This window comes from Bombus terrestris, chromosome 8 (assembly GCF_910591885.1).
Source record: "Bombus terrestris chromosome 8, iyBomTerr1.2, whole genome shotgun sequence".
NCBI lineage: Eukaryota > Metazoa > Arthropoda > Insecta > Hymenoptera > Apidae > Bombus > Bombus terrestris.
In genome coordinates, this window is record NC_063276.1 from 247895 (window position 1) to 266927 (window position 19033).

The window sequence follows — 19033 nt, forward strand, 5'->3', positions numbered from 1 at the left end:
AGCGTGACAAACTGTTAACTCTCGAGATACATATTAAGAAAAATATATTAGTACTGCTCTACGTTGTATCCTGTCTAGGTGAATAAGTGAATGAAAGAAATCTATGAGTTTGTTGTTTAGTTTAGGCGTCTGTTATAAGAATTTTTATTTCATCACGATCAAAATAATCTCTCACGAGTCATTTAAAAGAGAATGTAAATGATTTGAATCAGGAAATATCCTTAAAAGCTGAAGAACAACAAACGATTCGTGTAATTTGAATATTCAACGAAATGATAATACTTAAGTCGCGAGCGTAGAAACATTTACGTAATCGTAACAACGTGCATTCTTCCGAAGAGTGAACTCATGCCTTCTTAGAATAATGACTAATTGATTTTTCAGGCGATTCGTGTAAACGCGAGGTGTGATTTTTTTTACTTCTGCGTAAATTAAAATGACATTTCACGTTACGAACGACTCAAAGTGAATATTCGTTTGCCTGCTAAAGACTTAACGTGGCAGAAGCCTGATATTTAAATAGCAACGAGTCCATTGTCATTATTTCTTCAATAATGTTCCTCGCTTTAAGAAAGATTTTGTCGAATCGTTAATGTATACTCGTAGTTATAACTCATAATTTACGAAATAGAAATTCAAAGTGTAATGTTTAAACTATCTCGGAGCTTGAAAATTGATCCGTAATAAAATCATTTGTGAATCAAAGTAATAAAGTATTAGTAATAAAGTATTCGTTGTCGTTATTACGCGAAGCAACTATGAACGAATTTTTCATTTCGCCAAAGCTCGATTACGCTTGCAGCGTTATCGTTGAAATTAGCCTGCCCAATATCCGGATAGCCCCCAAACGCAAGCACAAACTGCTCGTAGACCCAAACACTTTGCCCTTAACGCGAACATCCATCTTAAAGACCTATAAAGCGCTGGTGTTTGTCACAGTCAGTTCTCAACTCAGTCCTCAGTTCGGACCAAAATGGCAATTTCCAAGCGGATGAACGAATCAGCAATTTCGAACGCGAATCAAGGATTTTAGTTATATTATTTTTACGTTAGAATTTTACGTTATATTACGGTTGTAATTTACTTATTACTAGGATCTGGGGCCCCCTTTGTACGCTGATATTTTCAAAGTTGTTTTCGATACGTATGATGGGTGAATTATCGATGATCTACGATACAGAGTGATTCTGAAATCGTAGAACAACGAGCAAAGCGTCAATTGCATAGAACAACTGCATAGAACAACTGCATAGAACAACTGCATAAAACAACTGCATAAAACAACTGCATAAAACAACTGCAAAAAGAAATTTTTACCTACATACATACATACATACATACCTACTACCTATGTGCTGCGTGTTTACACGGCGTTTACGTAGCGTCTACGTAGCGTCTACGTAGCGTTTACGATAGCGTGCTAAGCCACAAATATTTGAAAAAGATTTATCGTTGCGTGACACAATTCTTTTTGCAAGTGTATCCACGCACTTTGCGTTTCTTCCTTCTCTTTTCTTATTAGAAGATTTATCGAAGCCTAACTAACGTTTGTTCGATTAATTATTGTAAGCAAGTATGAGTATGGAAATGTGGCGTGTGCTTGAAAACGAGATTTCTCGTTTCCTGCCGTTGACGTTCATAGAAGATGAAGATTTCCCGTTCCCCGTATGAAATACATTAACATCGAATTCGTAGTTGGCTTTAACGCTCGTTATTTTACTGAACTGCCTTGGTATCTATACCATACAAGTAAATTAAACAAAGAACAATTGTACCGTGCAATGAGAAATATTCAGGAAGGTGTAATGGACGATTACAACGTAGTATGGATCGATCGAAACGAGAAAAAGTCATTTTCTAATATTTTTCGGATACATATTTATGAGAAAACGTTTGTACACGTTGTCTAGCAATAACGTGAATTACCTTGTACAGATAGGTATCATCTAGCGATCGTCAAACGCGTTTCGATAGCGGTACCATTATTTACATTCTGAAGAAATTGGCTAGCAATGTCGCCGAATTATACCATACACACACACACACACACACACACACACACACACACACACACGCGCGCGCGCGCGCGCGCGCGCGCGCGCGCGCGCGCGCGCACGAACGCACCGCATATACACACATATGTACATATGTATATATGATGTCGGGCTATAATTTCTAATAACACGACTTGTATCCGGAAGGCTCGAATTACAGCAACGATTTCCAAGGCGATTCCGGTGCGAGCGTTCGTAATGAAACGCACTCGCGGAACGAACGGCCAGTCGGTTCACCAATAAAGAGGTTAACCATCGACCGACACGGATCTATTTTCTCGATAAAGCCTCTTACGTACGCGTGCCAGTCCTCGTCGTTCTGTCAATGAATTACGTACTTTCGCAACCGCATGCACACGTCCTTGTTCACGATCAAACGACGAACTTGCGGAAAAATAAAGAACGGTTTGCGTAATCGTGAGGCATGATGTATGTTTAAAACTGGGAAACCGAGCTCGTCTAACTCGTATGGAAGAAAGACGTTCGTTGGCATGTGAATACAGTATCTTACACGTTGTGGACGAAACGTGTATAGTGTACGCGTTTATCGACGGCCATTCGCACAAACATTGTATACCCGCTTTTGATGAAATTTCATTTTTTATACGTGACAAGTGGTTCTTGACTGTCTCTTTATGCTGCATAAAATGAACATTTCTACCTGTTCCATAAATTCTTCTGTCAATAATAATCATTTTTTTCTTTATTGTGTTTACGATCAACGAGTGTTGACGCAATGAAAGATACTCTTGCGTCGCGATTACAAGAGTAACTTACTATTTATTACAAACGAAAAATTGCAAGTAAAAAAGCCGGACTCGCTTTGACAATCAGGTCTTTAAGCGTTTCAGGGAAAAACGTTTCGAGTCTGTTTACATTCTCTTTGTGGAAAATAAAGTATTCTCGGTACATACTATTTTAGTAACAACAGTATTTTAGTAATAAGTATTCCTGTTCACGTCGTAATATTATGTTACATAACGTGGCTTTATCCGACAATATTCCTCTTCGCACTGGATGGAAAATTATAAAGGGTACGTTTAAATAAATTCCTTCGTTTGTCGGTGAAACAGTAGCAGTAACAGTCATAGTTTGTATGAAACTCGTGTGATGGGGAGTTTGCAATCTTACATAGATAAAAGATACGAGACACGTCCTTTTGACGCCACGGGATATTGCATTCGGTCATCCTCTGTTCTTCCTTATAACGTTATTACGTATATTGGACTTTCTGTCTGCCTGGATTCCCGGATATAACGCGTCACAACTTCCGCGTTTGCATACGTCTCGTCTTTCGCGTAACGCGTGAAATGAACTCGTCTCTCGAACGAAACGCGCGAAATGCTACAAAGTGCTACGAAATGTTTATGTTTCTCTCGTAAACGTAGTAGAACTGAAACGACCTCTGCCGAGTATTAAGCATTAAAATCTATTTTTTGTTTCCATTTCGGCAACGGTAAAACATTTCTTAATAAATTCTTGTATATTTTTCATCGATAAACGAATGATGTCGAAAATGAAAGAAACTTGCTTCTTTTAACGCGTCTGTAGTTTTTTAACATTAGAATTTTGAACGCGTCCATTTTTCCTGAATGAAAAACTTCAACGGGTATATTACCTTAATGGATAAATAGTATCCCGTGTACATTACCGTTGTAAGATACGTGGACACTTGTTTGATAGAATGTCGTATAGATACGAAATTCCAAACGAAGATGACAATAAAACCATTTTCCGACTTTTTTTATGTCACTTGGTGGCAAAGAAGAAGTATCTTAATACGAAACGGTTGAAGAAGGCGTATAACGTATAACGTTTTGTAAGCTGCGAATAATGTCAATTTAACTGTTACGTTAGCTTAACTTAATTAACATCGGCCCGACAAATACTTCAATGTTTACGTATATTGATTGACTGCTGAAACGTAAGGATAATTACTGTCTTATGTGTAAAAGACGGTAAACGTGTCGCGTTTATCGTGTTTCTGACCCATGGCCTCCAAATAGGAAACTCTGACTTTACCTTTTATTAAAATTGTCCTAGAATACGGCGACACGATAACATTTCCTTCTAAAATGTTAATATGCAATTTAAAAGTCGACATTTGTAAGTGTCAAACGTTATGGAAGAATTTTCTCATTTAAGAAATTCGTTATCCTCGACTCGTCTGATTATCACACTCTGTTTAAGATGATGGAACATAGATAAATAGATGATAGACTACTATCAGTTAATTCTAGCAATAATATTTAAAACCGGTTGCACGAATTTAATTTTCATATATCATAGACTTGAAGTTTGAGGTAAACTATTTAAATTTCGTACGACGTAAGATGATGCCAAGACTTTCTTTTAATCATTATTATGCCGCTAATTCATATATATTAATAGCATAATAAATGCGTAATATCATTGTAGTAGCATTCGTATTGATAAAAGTCGAGCAAAAGAACAGCAACGTTCATTTATATTTGGTGATTTCAGAAAAAAAAAGTGTCAATGAAGCATTGGAAATTAAAATGTCTTGCATTTTGTAAAATATTTATGAAAATATCAAATTTATGCAGGATAACGTTGTTGCTAGTAAATAATAGTAAAAAATTAAAAATTCGGAATCTTGTCTTTTCTTTTACATTGGTCACGATAGTAAATTTAGACAATGAGAGAAAAAACTTGTTCAAGTATTACGGAATGGTTTATTTATATTTCAGAAAACGTGCTTCTAATTTTACAGACAGATAACGAACGAGTTCTCTTCTATTTGTATATAACGATTTTGGAAAAACAAACACGTCCTCACTCCCAACTGACTAATGAATAGTAGAATTTTAATAAAAGTGACGATGCAATTTTAAAATGTCGCGCTATTCATATATACGTGATATGAGCAAGAGTACGTATCTCTTCCCGTTGCTTCTTTCTCTTACGGAGTAAATGTGAACGAGAGAGAAAGAATCATGATCCGTATTTATAACGAATAAAAAAGAAAAGTTTTAAAAGTTCATTTATATTTAATTTAGAAATATGCCATAAATATTATCTATTCGATGGATCAGACATTATTAATGATACACGATTTTATCCATAATTTTATGAGAGAGAGAGAGAGAGAGAGAGAGAGAGAGAATCTTGTAAACTAAAATAAAAGCGGGGTAGATGTCACCTCCTGTGATCAACATACACACGTAGGAATTGGTGATGTAAACTAAAGTTGCGCGATATAGCAACGTGGGAAAGATCTCGAAATAAAGGAACAGGTTGCAGAAATAGCGTTGACAAATATATGATATAGTTGATTCACGAGAATTTAGAAATAACGAGTAACTTGACGAGATCGCGCTTGAAGCGATTTTGAATATTTATCTGACAATGAAACGAATTTTCGAAGCAAAGTGTTCCGACAAGAATCGATGTCGTTGAAAAAAAGTAAACAATCTAGAAGCAACGTGAAATCCGCGTCCGAATAAAAAATATTTCCAGAGCTTTTACCGCTTCGTCCACTTTTCATAAAATCTTCGTTACTTCGATAACTTGGTTTCTTCGTGAAAAATTCTCCCCTCGAAAGAGGGGGTTTTCTTCCACTTGTGACAAAATTCCATCTTCGAATTACGACGAATCAAAATACGATAATTAAAAAACCATTGTCCCAGTTTTTAAAAGCACAAATTTTACAAATCTCGTTGTACTGGCAATTTAGATATATCGAGTTTAACACTAGAAAACTCCAACCACAACAGAGATCATATATTCATTTTAATCGCAGGATTCCGCGCTGAAACATTTTCGATAATCCCATTTTACCGATAGAAATTGTTCGATTAAATCTTTCTAAGAAGATTCGATAAAGTTGTTGTACTTTTATAGACGACGATGCCTAGCACGAGCCAGGAAAGCCAAGTTGATTCATTCTTAAAAATCGTCCGCAATTATTCTGAGTAACGTGCCAAAGAACAGGAAAATGTTGGGCTTTCTAAAAATATTTTCAAGACTCTGGATTTTTAGGTGATCATAATTACTTTGCTCGATATAGGGAAAAGTGAAATTCGACGTTTATTAAATCTTCGTATACGTATAAAAATAGCGTGTATCTCGAGCACAATTGTTCATCAAAAATTCACGCCTCAAATTACCAGTGAAGGGGCAGATCATTTTGAGAGTGTGTCAAAACGCCACAACGAACCGCAAACTGAAAATACACGATTCTTCGTCGTATCGGAACGAATCAACTCGTGTTCTCGGCACGTTTCACAACCGCATTTCACAAAATATTCACAAAATAACGCACAAAATATTCAGCTGTATTTCGTAAGGACGCGCGTCGACAGCGAGACCGTGAGAGATCGAGGTTCCACGCGATTTTAACCGGCAAAGTAACAGCTCGAAGCGTTCATGTTGCACGGACGACGCCGGTAGACTGAGCGTCGCGACGTGCTGCGGCGCCGGGTCTCTCCCCCTCGCACTCGCAACGTCTCAGTCTTTCTCTCTCTCTCTCTCTCTCTCTTTCTATCTCGTGTGGTACCGCTCTCTTTCTCCGAGTCCCTCTTTTTCCAACTGCCACGCAATAACTTGTCAACGATATTCATCTATCAGCGCTGTTATAAACTTCTTTTAAGCTCTCATTCCTTTAGAAATTTCTGCTTCTCGTTTGAACTTTTCGCTGTAGCGATTTCAACTACTAGATTTATAAGTAGAATTTTGGTTATTCAAATTAATCGGTTACATGGACATTGCACGGATAACGGAGCAGTTACTTTCTTCTTCGTGCTTATCTTCGCATACAGTCGGTCACAAAAGTCTACATATACGCCTTAAATGTAACATATTATAGTAAAGTCGTTAATTTCGCGAATCTTTTCAGCAGATTAGGATACATATTGCAAAATGTCAATAAAATGACTTATTCAGTTTCGCCTTTGTTGAGGAAAAAGAAACAAACAAAAATTAACAAACAGCAATAATACAAAAATTACATATACCGTGTATTAGCATCGTTCCGCTTCCTCTACATAAACACAAATAATGGCCCGTCGTTTCCTTGGCATTGATCCAATTAAAGACCCAATTAAATTTATTTCAAAATTTCTCTCAATTAAATGTTTCAGTCTTTCAAATTCTTCTTAGAAATACATCGATATGATTGTACGTACACGTATATTAAACGACGTGGATATTAAATAACAGTAATCGGAAATAATTCCTGTGAATGAAATAAGACGAAACGCGATATAGTTTAAATTACATTTGCACGTACGTACATCGCCGACAGGCGAAAGAAAATAAACGAATGTCGTTAAGTAAGCCAATACGCAGCAGATTATATCGTGTTTCATATTGTTCCAATCAGATAAAGGAATTAGAATTACATCGGTAATAGTTTTTTCTTTTTTTCATTTATTCGATAAAGTTTAAAAGTAAAAAAGTTCAAACATCAAAGCGTCAAACATATTTTAACCGACATGTTTCCTTTCGTTAAGCCGACTCTCGGACCTCTTTCTCTCTCGCTCGCGCCATCTTCAAGTTCGGCAAAATAGCCTGTTCGCCAAAATACGAGTCGAGTCCTGTTCAACGGACGAGATAATTCATCGCCGAGGAGATTCGATTTTCAATCAATTACGTAGAAAATATATACCGTGTCTCGTAATTATATTGTAAAAGTACGCTGGTATGGTTTTCATTTACACAGTATCCCTCGTATTTCACATCCCTCGCTGTAAGAAAACGAAATAAAGGGAAAAGTGGAAAGGTTATAAAGAAGAGGCAATCTGTCGGCCTATTTCACGGCTGTCAGTCGCAGCGACACTTATCGAACAAATTGTCCCGTCACTGGCATCATTTCGACGGAATTGAGAGACGGTAGTTAGTCTGCTGGCTGGTTCACCATTTGTCCGGGTATTGCTCTCTTTCGTTTCACGAGAACGTGGCACACGTTGGTTGTTGTTGTTTCATGTCGACATCGATTTAATTTAATTAACCTTGTTTTAACCCGCTATACTAATAATATCTTCGTACGAAGTAGTTTAGTCAAAGTTGAAGTTGCGTCGACAATTGTTGGAGAATTGCCCTCTATTTTATGCTTGATGAGTTTGTTGACAGGGTCAAGGTTTGTAGAGAAGAATATCTATTTGCATACAGTCATCGGGTATCATAAACCATCAATTAGCGCACAGTTTTCGCTCGTTTACTCTTGCTGCCTACGGTCGGGTTCTTGCGGTCGCGTCTGGCTATAGGCTATATCTATACTTTATCTGGAGATGTCTATATCTTTATCTGGAGAAATTCATCTTTCTTCCAGAAGGCACTACTAGCGAAACGTAAAATCCGCCTCTTTGATGTCTGTCACCGCATAACATTTAACAGCGAAATCGAACAATTAAATTTCACTAAAATGATTGTGAACATCACGCATTCGCCGCTTTATTTTTCTTTTTGCTTCGTATACCTATTGTTTCGTGTTATTTGAAAAATAATTATGAATAGTTGCGCGAAAAAGATGCGTAATTCGGATGTTTGTTATTCGATTTAAAAAATACAATGATATTATGATATTTTTTAACGAAATAATTTTCAAACATAAAGGAGTAAAATTAAAAGTAATAATGGAAAGTTATTTTTAATTTCGACGCTACTTCGAGACAACAAGTTAAATGTTTAATAATTTTAATTAGGAGATGCTTGTTCGAGCTTCTTACGAATTCGTTACAACGAGGAATCTATCCTCTGTCGAGAGATGAAAGATAATCGCGTCTCTGGCTATTCCAAAAGACTTTGTTGGCGGAATCGATCGATTTCGGAAGCAGTAAAACAAGCTTTATGCATTTTGCAGGATTTCTCGAATTTTCAATTCAATAATTTTTTCAATTCTGCACTAATACGATTCCATTCTTCCCTCCTACACGTAAAATATCGCGCGATACTATTAAATGTTCGCGTAACAAATCGTCTGTGTATTCACTTACATGTTAGATTCTCTTTGATTTCATGTTTAAAGACTACGGCATAGTTGGAAATTCTAACAAAGACCCACAGACATAGATAGATACGAGCAATTTTAAAATGTATTACTGTTGAATAAAACACCGTTCAAGTAGTATAACCCTATATGTTGGCGGACACGCTATCCACGATTTCGCAATATTCAATGGAAGAGCTTTCTAGATTGGTTACCAGTGGAAAAGACTTCGGATAGACTCTGTCCAAGTAGTAAATCACAGTTGGATCGATCAGCAGCGTCTTCTAAATGTATTACCAACGAAGAGAACTTTGTTCAACGAACATAACTGGATATTAGGTCGAACAGCGAGTCCAAGTTGCTGTGTCTCTCAATCGAGGCGATAAAAAAAAGTTTCGTAAACGGGGAGTCATTGCCAATTTGACGAATATAATGGTTAATCAACGAAACTAATGTCTGCAGCTGTAATCCTTTATAGTCTTCGCGCTGCATACTTACAAACGCCACGTCCGCTAACATTTGATAAATGATAATACACTCTATCCTTTTTTAGCAGGTTTCGGTACTCTAAAAATACGATTTCGATACACATACGTACAAACACATACGTTATAGGAGAGTGAGGAAAGGGGGGGGGGGAGGGAGGCGGTGATTGTAAAATTCATCGTTAAAAGTGCTGAATAAAATGTATCAAAGTGGAGAACTTGGAATTGAAACGATATCAAATCTGCTTCTCTGATTATAAGTTTTATAGCTGCTTGAAATATAAAATTATATTTTCTGTATTCAACATTAAGAGATTTTCGACACGATTAACAGCTGAAACCCCGAGTAATTGTATTTTGCACCGAATATGTGGTTTTCATACACCTGTGTATGATTATACACATTTCTCAAGTAGGGACAGACGTTTCTCAAGTAGTACGACCTATCGTTTCAACGGACACCTCACAATGAAACCTCATCGAGGATTTTTAGAAAATAGCAAATTTGAATTGAACATATTACGAGCGTGAGGATTGATTGTAATTTAGAATGCTTGAGTTATGCTTGAGCATAGGTAACACGTGAGAAGCGATTCGGGGAGAATGTGGCAAGAATGTCTGTTACGCGTACGAGGTCTTCAAGATCGCGGTATGATCGAAAACTGAGAGAACGCTGTATAAATTGTTGAAGAATCGAGGTAATTTCGAGGCAAAATTCCTACGAGAGAAACACAATTTCAAAAGCTATCGTTATTGTTTTATGGTTGGAACACGTAAAACGCATAACCGATGTCAACCGATGTCGGATAAAAAGACAAATTCCGATATGGGATTGATCGACGACGTGCAAAGACTACAAGCAGAGGAACGATAAATGAAATTTCCTATTGTTTGCAGGAAAGCAGCGTGAAAATTCAGCAAGTTGTCGATCGATGCCACGATACCAAAAAAAAATTGTCTTTCTATTTACAACTAGCTATTTTATTCGAACCTAACGGATTGTTTATCTTTTCAATTTTGTCAGGTTACGATCTTGCTATTTAATTATAATCAAAAGATGGACGAGAATGTACATTTTCCTTCTGTGCTTTTCATATCGTATCTTAAACTTACTTTTCTATACTTTTCGATTCGATATTTTTCACCGGTGGCCTTCGAATAACTCTGCGACGATAAAGAGAACTTTAATTGAATGGTGTAACTCGATGGCATTCGTAACCACGAGAAGGAAAGTGTTCGGTTTCCAGCCAAGTTGCCGATGCAAAAACGTTTCTCGTGTACCAAAGAAGAAAGAAAGGTTACTTAAACGTGAAAATTCGATAGCGGAGCTGAGCGGACGGTGCAAAGTTGTAACTCACCGGGCTGGAATCAGCCGGCAGAAGAAAGTTCTCCTAGCGAGCGGAAGTTGGCTCAAGCAGTACAAGTTGCCTTGGGATCGTCGAATGCATCGGAAGTGTCGTAACTCTCGACGGAATCAACCGGAAGGAAAAGTCTTGGAGATGCGCTGCTTGCACGAGCGGAAACTTTTTCCTAAGTAGTATAACCCGATTGCGTAACAGACCACACGTAAAGACTGCTACGAAGTTCAGAGAAGGAAGTTTTTAATTACAGCCATTGTTGGCGACGATACTTTCCTCGGCAACAACCTTCTCACGACAGGGCAACTCTCTATCCCTCCTTTCGTTCTTTTTTCGTTTCGTTCGAGTATAAATCGAAGAGTGAAATTGGAACAAGTGACTCTGTAGTTTTTGTTTCGTTCTCTCTTCGTTTCGTTAAGGCGAACGTTGCACTGAAAACGAAAAGATTTCTTTCTAAATATTTCTTTCCTTCGTAAACATTTCTATATATGTTTGCCAAATTTTCAGAAGCGAATGAAATCCTTTAAACACGATCATCACGCACCATCGACTTTGTTCCTATTAGTTTTTGAACAACTTGATTCTGCGAATAGATCAGGGAAAAATGTACGTAACTCTTGGAGAAAGAAGAAGAGTCTTTCGTCGTCCGACCGAGGATAACGAGGTAAACGATCAACGCAGAGAAAGAGAGAGAGAGAGAGAGAGAGAGAGAGAGAGAAAATAGCGACGAAAGAGAGATTCGTCAGCGCAAATTAACGTCACACGAACACGATACATCCGCGTTTAACGATTTCTTCTAGACAAAAGCGCGAAAGTGGAGCATGATTGGCGAACAGGGCGCGATCAGGGCGCGGCCATGAGATAACGATGTCACTCTCGCGGGAACAACGAATGCGACAAGATTCGCGAAGGCATCCTTGATTAATGGCCACGATAACGCAGACAATAAGAACGATCGATTCGAATGGTTTACGATTAAAAGTGGAACAAGACCTACCTCTGTGCAGATCAAACGAACCGGATGTTGTGGATTACTCTGTTTGAGAATAAAAAGAGAATTAAACGAATCGATCGAAGGAGATTTCATCGAGATTCTTTTAAAGCGGAATCAGAATTAATACGTACGTGATAAAACGTTTGTTACGGACCTATGAAATGTAGTATTGCACGAGGTTTGCGATATGCATGAAACATCGATTTTCTCCAAGCTATTTTTAAACACCAGGTTACTTTAATTAAGTATCTCGGTTCGTTTTGAAGATGGAATCTTCGTTGTTCGTATCGTTAGTTCGTTGCTAATTCGGATTTCAACTCAGATTTCATCGTTCGATTCGGTTACTTGGTATTTCGTAAAATAAATTCTTTTAATAAAATGTAACGTAATGTCAGGGCTTGAAAACGGTTATCAATGACGGATTAATTAATTAAACGATCGTTGCAAGAAGAAGCAAAATTATTTAAAAAACCTTAAAATTTTGGTAAAGATTCGCGGAATGAAAGGCTTTGAAATTTCGAAAACTTGACCGATATATTCGCCAAACGTTCGAAAGTTCTTTAAAATCGAACAATTTGGACAACTCTAAAGAGCTTCGCTTTTCAACGGGCTCGAATCGAACATTCAAAATCTCAAAAGTAGTAAGAATCGCAAAGATTTCAATAAATTCCTCCAGTTCTCTTACGCAGCTAATTAAAACGGCGATAACGACAGCGATATCGAAAGAGGAAGGAGAAATGTAGCGGGCGGTTCCGATACCGTGACAGCTTCGTGAAAATGCAGTTTGCGCAAAATATCGCAAACGCGCTTCCAGCAGATGCGACGTATATGCATTATATATGTACAACGTTGCCACGTGGAGACAAACTCGTAGACGCGGACTACCGAAAAAATATATTGCACGCGTCCATTGTACTTCTCGTTAGAGAGCTTCATCGCGTATTTCTCACGAAATAACGCGATAACGCAATAACGATGGGATCGTGAATAAGCCTCGTAACAATGCACCAAGATAAACAGTCACGTATAAACGACAAATTTCGAAAGTAGAACAGCAGCCACAAGTTAGACTTTTCTTTCACTTTCGTATCGCCAGCCGTATTCTTGTTAACAATGTAACCCTTTCATAGAGAATATGAAAATCTTGTACGACGCTTCAGCGACGTAGATCGACGTAATGCCGGTTATGAGAAGCTTTTGCGAATGCCTTCCGCGTAATGCAACGTAATAATAAAAGGGAATGTCTACGATTTTAGGGTAGCTGGTATTCATCAGGAGGAATAAAAATTGATTTGTCGATTGATAATTCTTAAATAAAATTTATTGTATTTTGTATTTTCGTATTTCTATATCGAATTGACTTCTGTAAACGTATTTATAGAAATACCTAAGCTCGTGAAATGATAATTTTCCTTCCCAATTTACTTTGTTAATATTAAAGAATGAATCGTTCAACTTTAGCCAGAGAAATCTGTAGAATCAAAATGTAGAAATGCGAAAACATCCCGTTTAAATTTTCTGTAAAACCAAACTGTACTCTATTTCGCAAACACGACGTTTACTTCGTACTTTCCGCCGAACACGAACATATCTAAAACTATCCTATCCAACGGGGGCTAAAACCAAGGCTGAAACGATCATCGATCGATCGATCTAAGCCGTATGAACAAATCCTCTTCGGGCGATAGAGTTGCGCAAAGTCAAATCGAGATTCAGTTTTCAGCAAGTATGTTAAGATTGCGACAAAGTTCGTAGAACTAACCAGGTATATAAATGAAACTTGTTTGCTATCAACGAATGTATTTAACAAAATCCACTTGGCTTAATCGATGGAAAGTTTTGATGTTTTAGCAGACACATTGGTGTTGGCGAAACGTGTGAACAAATTGTACGAATAATATATAATGCTATCTGATAAACTATATCTGGGGAAAGTTTAGAACGCAAAACGTTAGCGCTTCGCAAAGTTCCAAACGAAAAGTAGCATTGTTCGCGCTGTAATCTTTACCTTGGGATCAAGACCTCGCTTGAATAACGATCTCCAAATCGTCATTTCGACAATGACATGTCCGAAATAAGTTTTATATATGGGGTAAATAAGGTAAAAGGTCAAGATAGGCGAAAAGCCGGAGACATTGCGATCGAACGATCGATAACCCTTTTTAACGGTACAGGGTCGATAGTCGCGGTGGATTATCGCAACTTTGACAAGACAATTGAGTATTATTATCACTGGATAACGATGATCGGATAAATTGCGTTAATATGCCGTCCGCGTTGATGGACGTGACTTCGGGTTGCGACGCACGGTAAGCTGTGTGCAATCGCGTTTTAGCTGGCTGTGGACCGGCGAAGGTTAACGACGGATAGACGATCGATGACACCGGATCTTACGAATCCTGCCTAATCCATAATAGTTATAGTTGCATTTCTGCTTTCACGAGTAAAAGTTAAATCGGAATAACGAATGTTGCAGTAACGCTCGTTTTAATCCAAGCAGCAAATTCGAAACTCAGCGGTTAAATTCTCGTAAGCAGCTCGGTTCGACGAACCGAGAGAATAAATGGAACAAGGGGAAGCGAGATAGGCGGAAAGCGATCATCACGCGATCGAGAAAATTCCATTCTCGGTTATTTTCGTCTTACCTTTATAGGTGTAATCCCTTTTAATTACTTTTTATGTAGTTTTAACGATGGTTTAAATAAATTTTTAATAGTTTTTGTGGTTTTTAGTGATTTGGTTATCATTCATTCAAGCATGGAACAAAGTACAATCAACTCTTGTACAACAGGGGCAATTCGTTCCGTGTTGCATCGAAACCGCAAAATTAAGCAAGATTTCGAAATAACGAAAATCAAGAGAATCGGTTCTATGGAACGCGCGGACTTCGCATTATTACGTGTACAAGGGGAATTCGTTGTTTCGATCGAAACGAAAACACGAGAATTACCCGAGTTTATCGAGTCGTGCTATGTGGAAACCGTGTTATAAGGGGAATATCGCTTCGAGTTATATTTGTGTAGGATGTCGTGTATAAGGTGGTCAAGCGATCAGCGAAAGAAGAGGAGATGCGATAATAAGCGGAGAATAACGCTTCTCGTTTGAGGATTCGTTTCGAAAAGATATACAGCGATAGAACAAACGTACGCGAATGAAAATAACTTTCTGTCGATCGTCTACTACCCTCTTTAGTCCAGAATTAGAATAGAAAACTCGGTAAAAAAAAATTACATTGTCGTACGTAAAATAGAGTTAAGCTAAAGCACATTTTGTGCGTGTCGTCTCGAATTACTTACATGCATACACGTACATATGGTCTAACGGTGACCGGTGGCAAGCTTTATAACCGCAACGATCGTGCATCGTAGACGGTGATTCGAAATTGAAACTGGCGATGCGTCGTTCGATCGCGCAGCTTCCCTCTGTCCAATTAGATCAGGATTGACCGAATCAGCGAAACACGTAATTAGAAAGCAATCGATGAGCGACAGAATCAACATGCAGGGATAATACGTCGTGAGGATTACGCTCATTAGGTCCAGCTCGGGCCGTAATCTTTCCCGATTAACAGCAGCGACAAAGGCATTATTCGCCTAATCAACGGAACGAATTGCTCGTCTAGTTTCGCGATTTCTATAGTAACGTCTATCCACGATGCAAGATGGGAACGAAAGAACTGCGTTAGCGACAGTCGCGACAGTCGATGATAAAGACGGATGTAGGAAGTTAAGAGGAAGTTGCTTCGACAAATCCATTTACAAATAAACTATTTATACATAGTTATTTTTTACCTAATTATTAATACGATAATTATATAGAATTATTTAAAAGTGTTTAAAAAGGTTGCTCTTGGCAATTATATTTTTTGCGCGAATTAAACGAAAATTACGCGAAAATGAGATTCGATCTTGTACGATGGTAATGGATAATATTTAAACGCCGATATGGACGGTATCGTTCGGGACTGTGCTAATGAAATTCAAAGATTAACGACTTTTCATCAATGTGATCGTTGTTATAACGTAAACGTTATAGTTGGCAGGTTCCGAACAAAGCGCAAGTTGTTCTTTAATTAGATTGGCCAATGGAATGAACAAAGCGGGTGAATGGATGGCCAAATAAGGTTGACGCTTCTCTGATTTCAACGTGTTTCGCACAATCTAAATATAAAACCGATAATATATTAGTAAAAGTGAGTGTAAATCAAGCTACGAACGAAATGGCTGGCGAAAGGAGGGGAACGGGGTACGTTCAAAGAAATGGAAGAAGTAAAAATCAATGAAAATTTCCACGAGGTAGAATCGAAAATCGTATGGTAGTGGTATCGCCGGCACGGTTACGAAACTTAAATAGCCACTTGGCGAAAAGTTTCGTAACTCGTTAAAGTATCTACTACTTACTTGGTAATTGATTTTCACCGGTTAAATTCATTAACGCGCAAGAACGCGGCCCCCTTTAAACCTTTAATTAAACGTCGAAGCGTCTAATAATAGGCCCGACGTTACGTAATTTATCGTGCCGTTTGGCTAATTTCAGCCAACTTCCGCTCAGCCGATGATACACCCTGGGCTGGAATAGATTGTAACCGTGCACGATTTGCAATCGTGTCGAGAATTTCTAATTATAAACTGGCAAGGCTGTGCACACCGCTTTCCATTCCCTTCGTGTTCCGCGCCAGCTAATTCGTTTAATCATTTCGCCCCCTTTTGTTCCCCCGGAATTCTGCATTTTTCACCCGAAATTCCTTCATCGATCTGTCAAATTGCTACAATTCTATTCCAGTAAAGTTAGCTCCTACTACTCGTACGTTTCATTACTTCGTTTGCACATGTTAAACTACCTTTGCTGCGCGTTTCCACATAATTTTATAGAAATTTTTTATAGAAATGGAACATCTTTCGAACGGAATATTTTTCAGCATAATTTTTAGCGTAATTTTCAGGAGTACGAGCGAAAGGGACATCTATTACGGATACGAATATATTATGCTTTTCGTATAAAGTGATTTTACCGATACTCTGATATGATGTGTAATGCCGATCTTTCCATTTCACTGCTATCCAAATTTCTATAAATTTAACATTATTATTAATCGCTTGGTTTAAATTCTTGACAAACGTTATTTCGAATATTCAATGTAATTATCATCAATAACCGAATGTAAAACAATTTAAGAGAAAATCTTTGAATTTCGATACTTTTATGGAATCTGATCGTTGCGTTCCCTGTTTCGAAAAATATATCGCTTTTGTCGTTTATACGAGCATTCTAATATCGTTTTTGTCCGAATCGATCGCGTTCATTCACATTTCTTATCTTGAAAGCGAATACCAATCACGTTCCATGATATTACGTCATTAACGGCGTTACTGACGTTAACGTTGCGACAACTAACCGTTCCGCCGTTCATTGTGCCGTAAAATATACTACATACATACATACATACATACGTAATATGCACCGATATCGTAATAAAAATTAACTTTAACATTATCAATGAAACAATTTGAACAGATATAGGTAATGGATGTAGAAATGGAACTGGCACGGAGAACAATCTTCGAATTGCCTTGAAACAGCGTGGAAATGATTACGAATAAAATCATATAACGAAACCGTTTCGATCTTACTAAAAGTCTGATTAATTAAGCGAAAGCTGCTGCTTGTCTCGATTTCTATTTGAAAAGGAAATAGTCGCAAGAGAGAAAGAAAGAAGGAAAAGTGAAACTCGTCGTTTAAACGTACTCGATGGTATTAGTGGTTTCCATCGGTGATTTAGCGTCCCCGTCGTAATGGAAATCTAGAAAAGTACGATCAAACAATGTGTTATATCGTATTACAATAAGTTGTCAAGTTAGAGGTGAAGAGCGGAAGCGCGTCCTTGTCGATCGAATCGTACCTAAATTAAAGAATTAAAGAAAGTGTTGTAGGTGTGTCCGAATGAGACAAATAAATAGGTCGAAGCTCGGTTAATCGCCTCTCATTGATAAATTACATCGAGTATCGTTGCAAGTATGATAAATTATTGCATTTATGATAAATTACGCTGTGGAGAAGTAGCTTTCCAGCAAGATGAACGCAATCGAATAAACTTGCAGAAAACATCTAAGATATTAATACCAATGAAGCCGATATTCCCTGTATTCAGGATATATCTATTACGCTTATTCGTTACTCCATTAAAAAGGAAGTAAATTATGTTTATGCCTATATTTTTGTAATCTACCGTTTTGAAATCTACCGTTTTTCCTATGCGTAGATTGAATTAATATACTTTGCATATTTTGTATATATTATTTGAAAATATACGAAAGAATACACAATTGCGTATTGTGAAAGTAAAAATAAGCATAACGTAAGTAAAATAAATGAAATTATAATATATAAGTAATATTATTAAGCAAAGTATAATTACGTTTGGTCAAGCAGACGGCCTTTTTTCCACGACGGTTTTCGAATGGAGTTAGACGCGTAAGGGAAGCAAACTTCAATTTTTACCAAGTAAACTGGATTATTAGTTTTCTATATAATAAAAGATACATCACGTTCGACTTTACATTCACTTTGTACTTTTGTAATTTCTCACTTTGTAACAAACTTATCTTACAAGTTTTACACAACGCGCGTTACAATTTTATCATAGTATCCTATATATGTGATAAAGAAACTGCGTTTACGTAGTCAACTTCGTAGGGCGACCTTTCTTACTTTTCGCTATTCCTTTCGATATTTCGTTATTCCTACCGGCAACTCCTAGTACGCTAAAACGCGCGCTCCGCCTAATAACCACAAACTTGACGTTATTTTCATCATCGATACAAGGCTGTGCTCGTGAATGCTATCATTTCCATAGCCGTATAATTAAATGTGAATGACGGACGTCCCGGGCAACAGAGTCGATGATATAGAAACGGAAAACCCTGGCCTTTTCCGACCATTCTCAACAGAAGTGCAAAGCTTGTTTCTGAAATTACGTTCTAACGAGTTCATTACCGAATGGTAAGAGGTTTTCCACAACGACGGTTGTGCAAAAGAACGAAGGGGGATGGCCCGTTGCAGTTGTGCACGCGTACGGATTCATCGTTTTCGTTAGAGGAGACGTTCCGCTTTCTCCCGCTATCGATTCACTAAGCGGCTCGTAAGGAAGAGCAAAGCAGCCTTAAAGGCGCACGCTCAATGCCACTAACCTATTT

At 37.7% G+C, this 19033-nt stretch overlaps 2 protein-coding genes across 4 annotated transcripts in view; both read right to left on the reverse strand.

Moving 5' to 3' along the window:
• LOC105665978 (octopamine receptor beta-3R) overlaps window positions 1-6481 on the reverse strand; it is a 57566-nt gene extending 51085 nt beyond the window's left edge. The window contains exons 1-2 of one of the 3 annotated variants that reach the window (XM_048408000.1): window positions 6185-6481; window positions 5544-5826 (exon numbers count right to left, since the gene is read on the reverse strand). The gene's annotated coding sequence lies outside the window, so the exon portion shown is untranslated. Of the gene's footprint in view, window positions 1-5543 lie in introns of all 3 variants that reach the window. The other 2 variants (XM_048408001.1, XM_048407999.1) reach the window with 2 other exon arrangements.
• LOC100650229 (octopamine receptor beta-3R) overlaps window positions 1-19033 on the reverse strand; it is an 81077-nt gene that overhangs the window by 11376 nt on the left and 50668 nt on the right. The gene's annotated exons all lie outside the window — the stretch shown is intronic.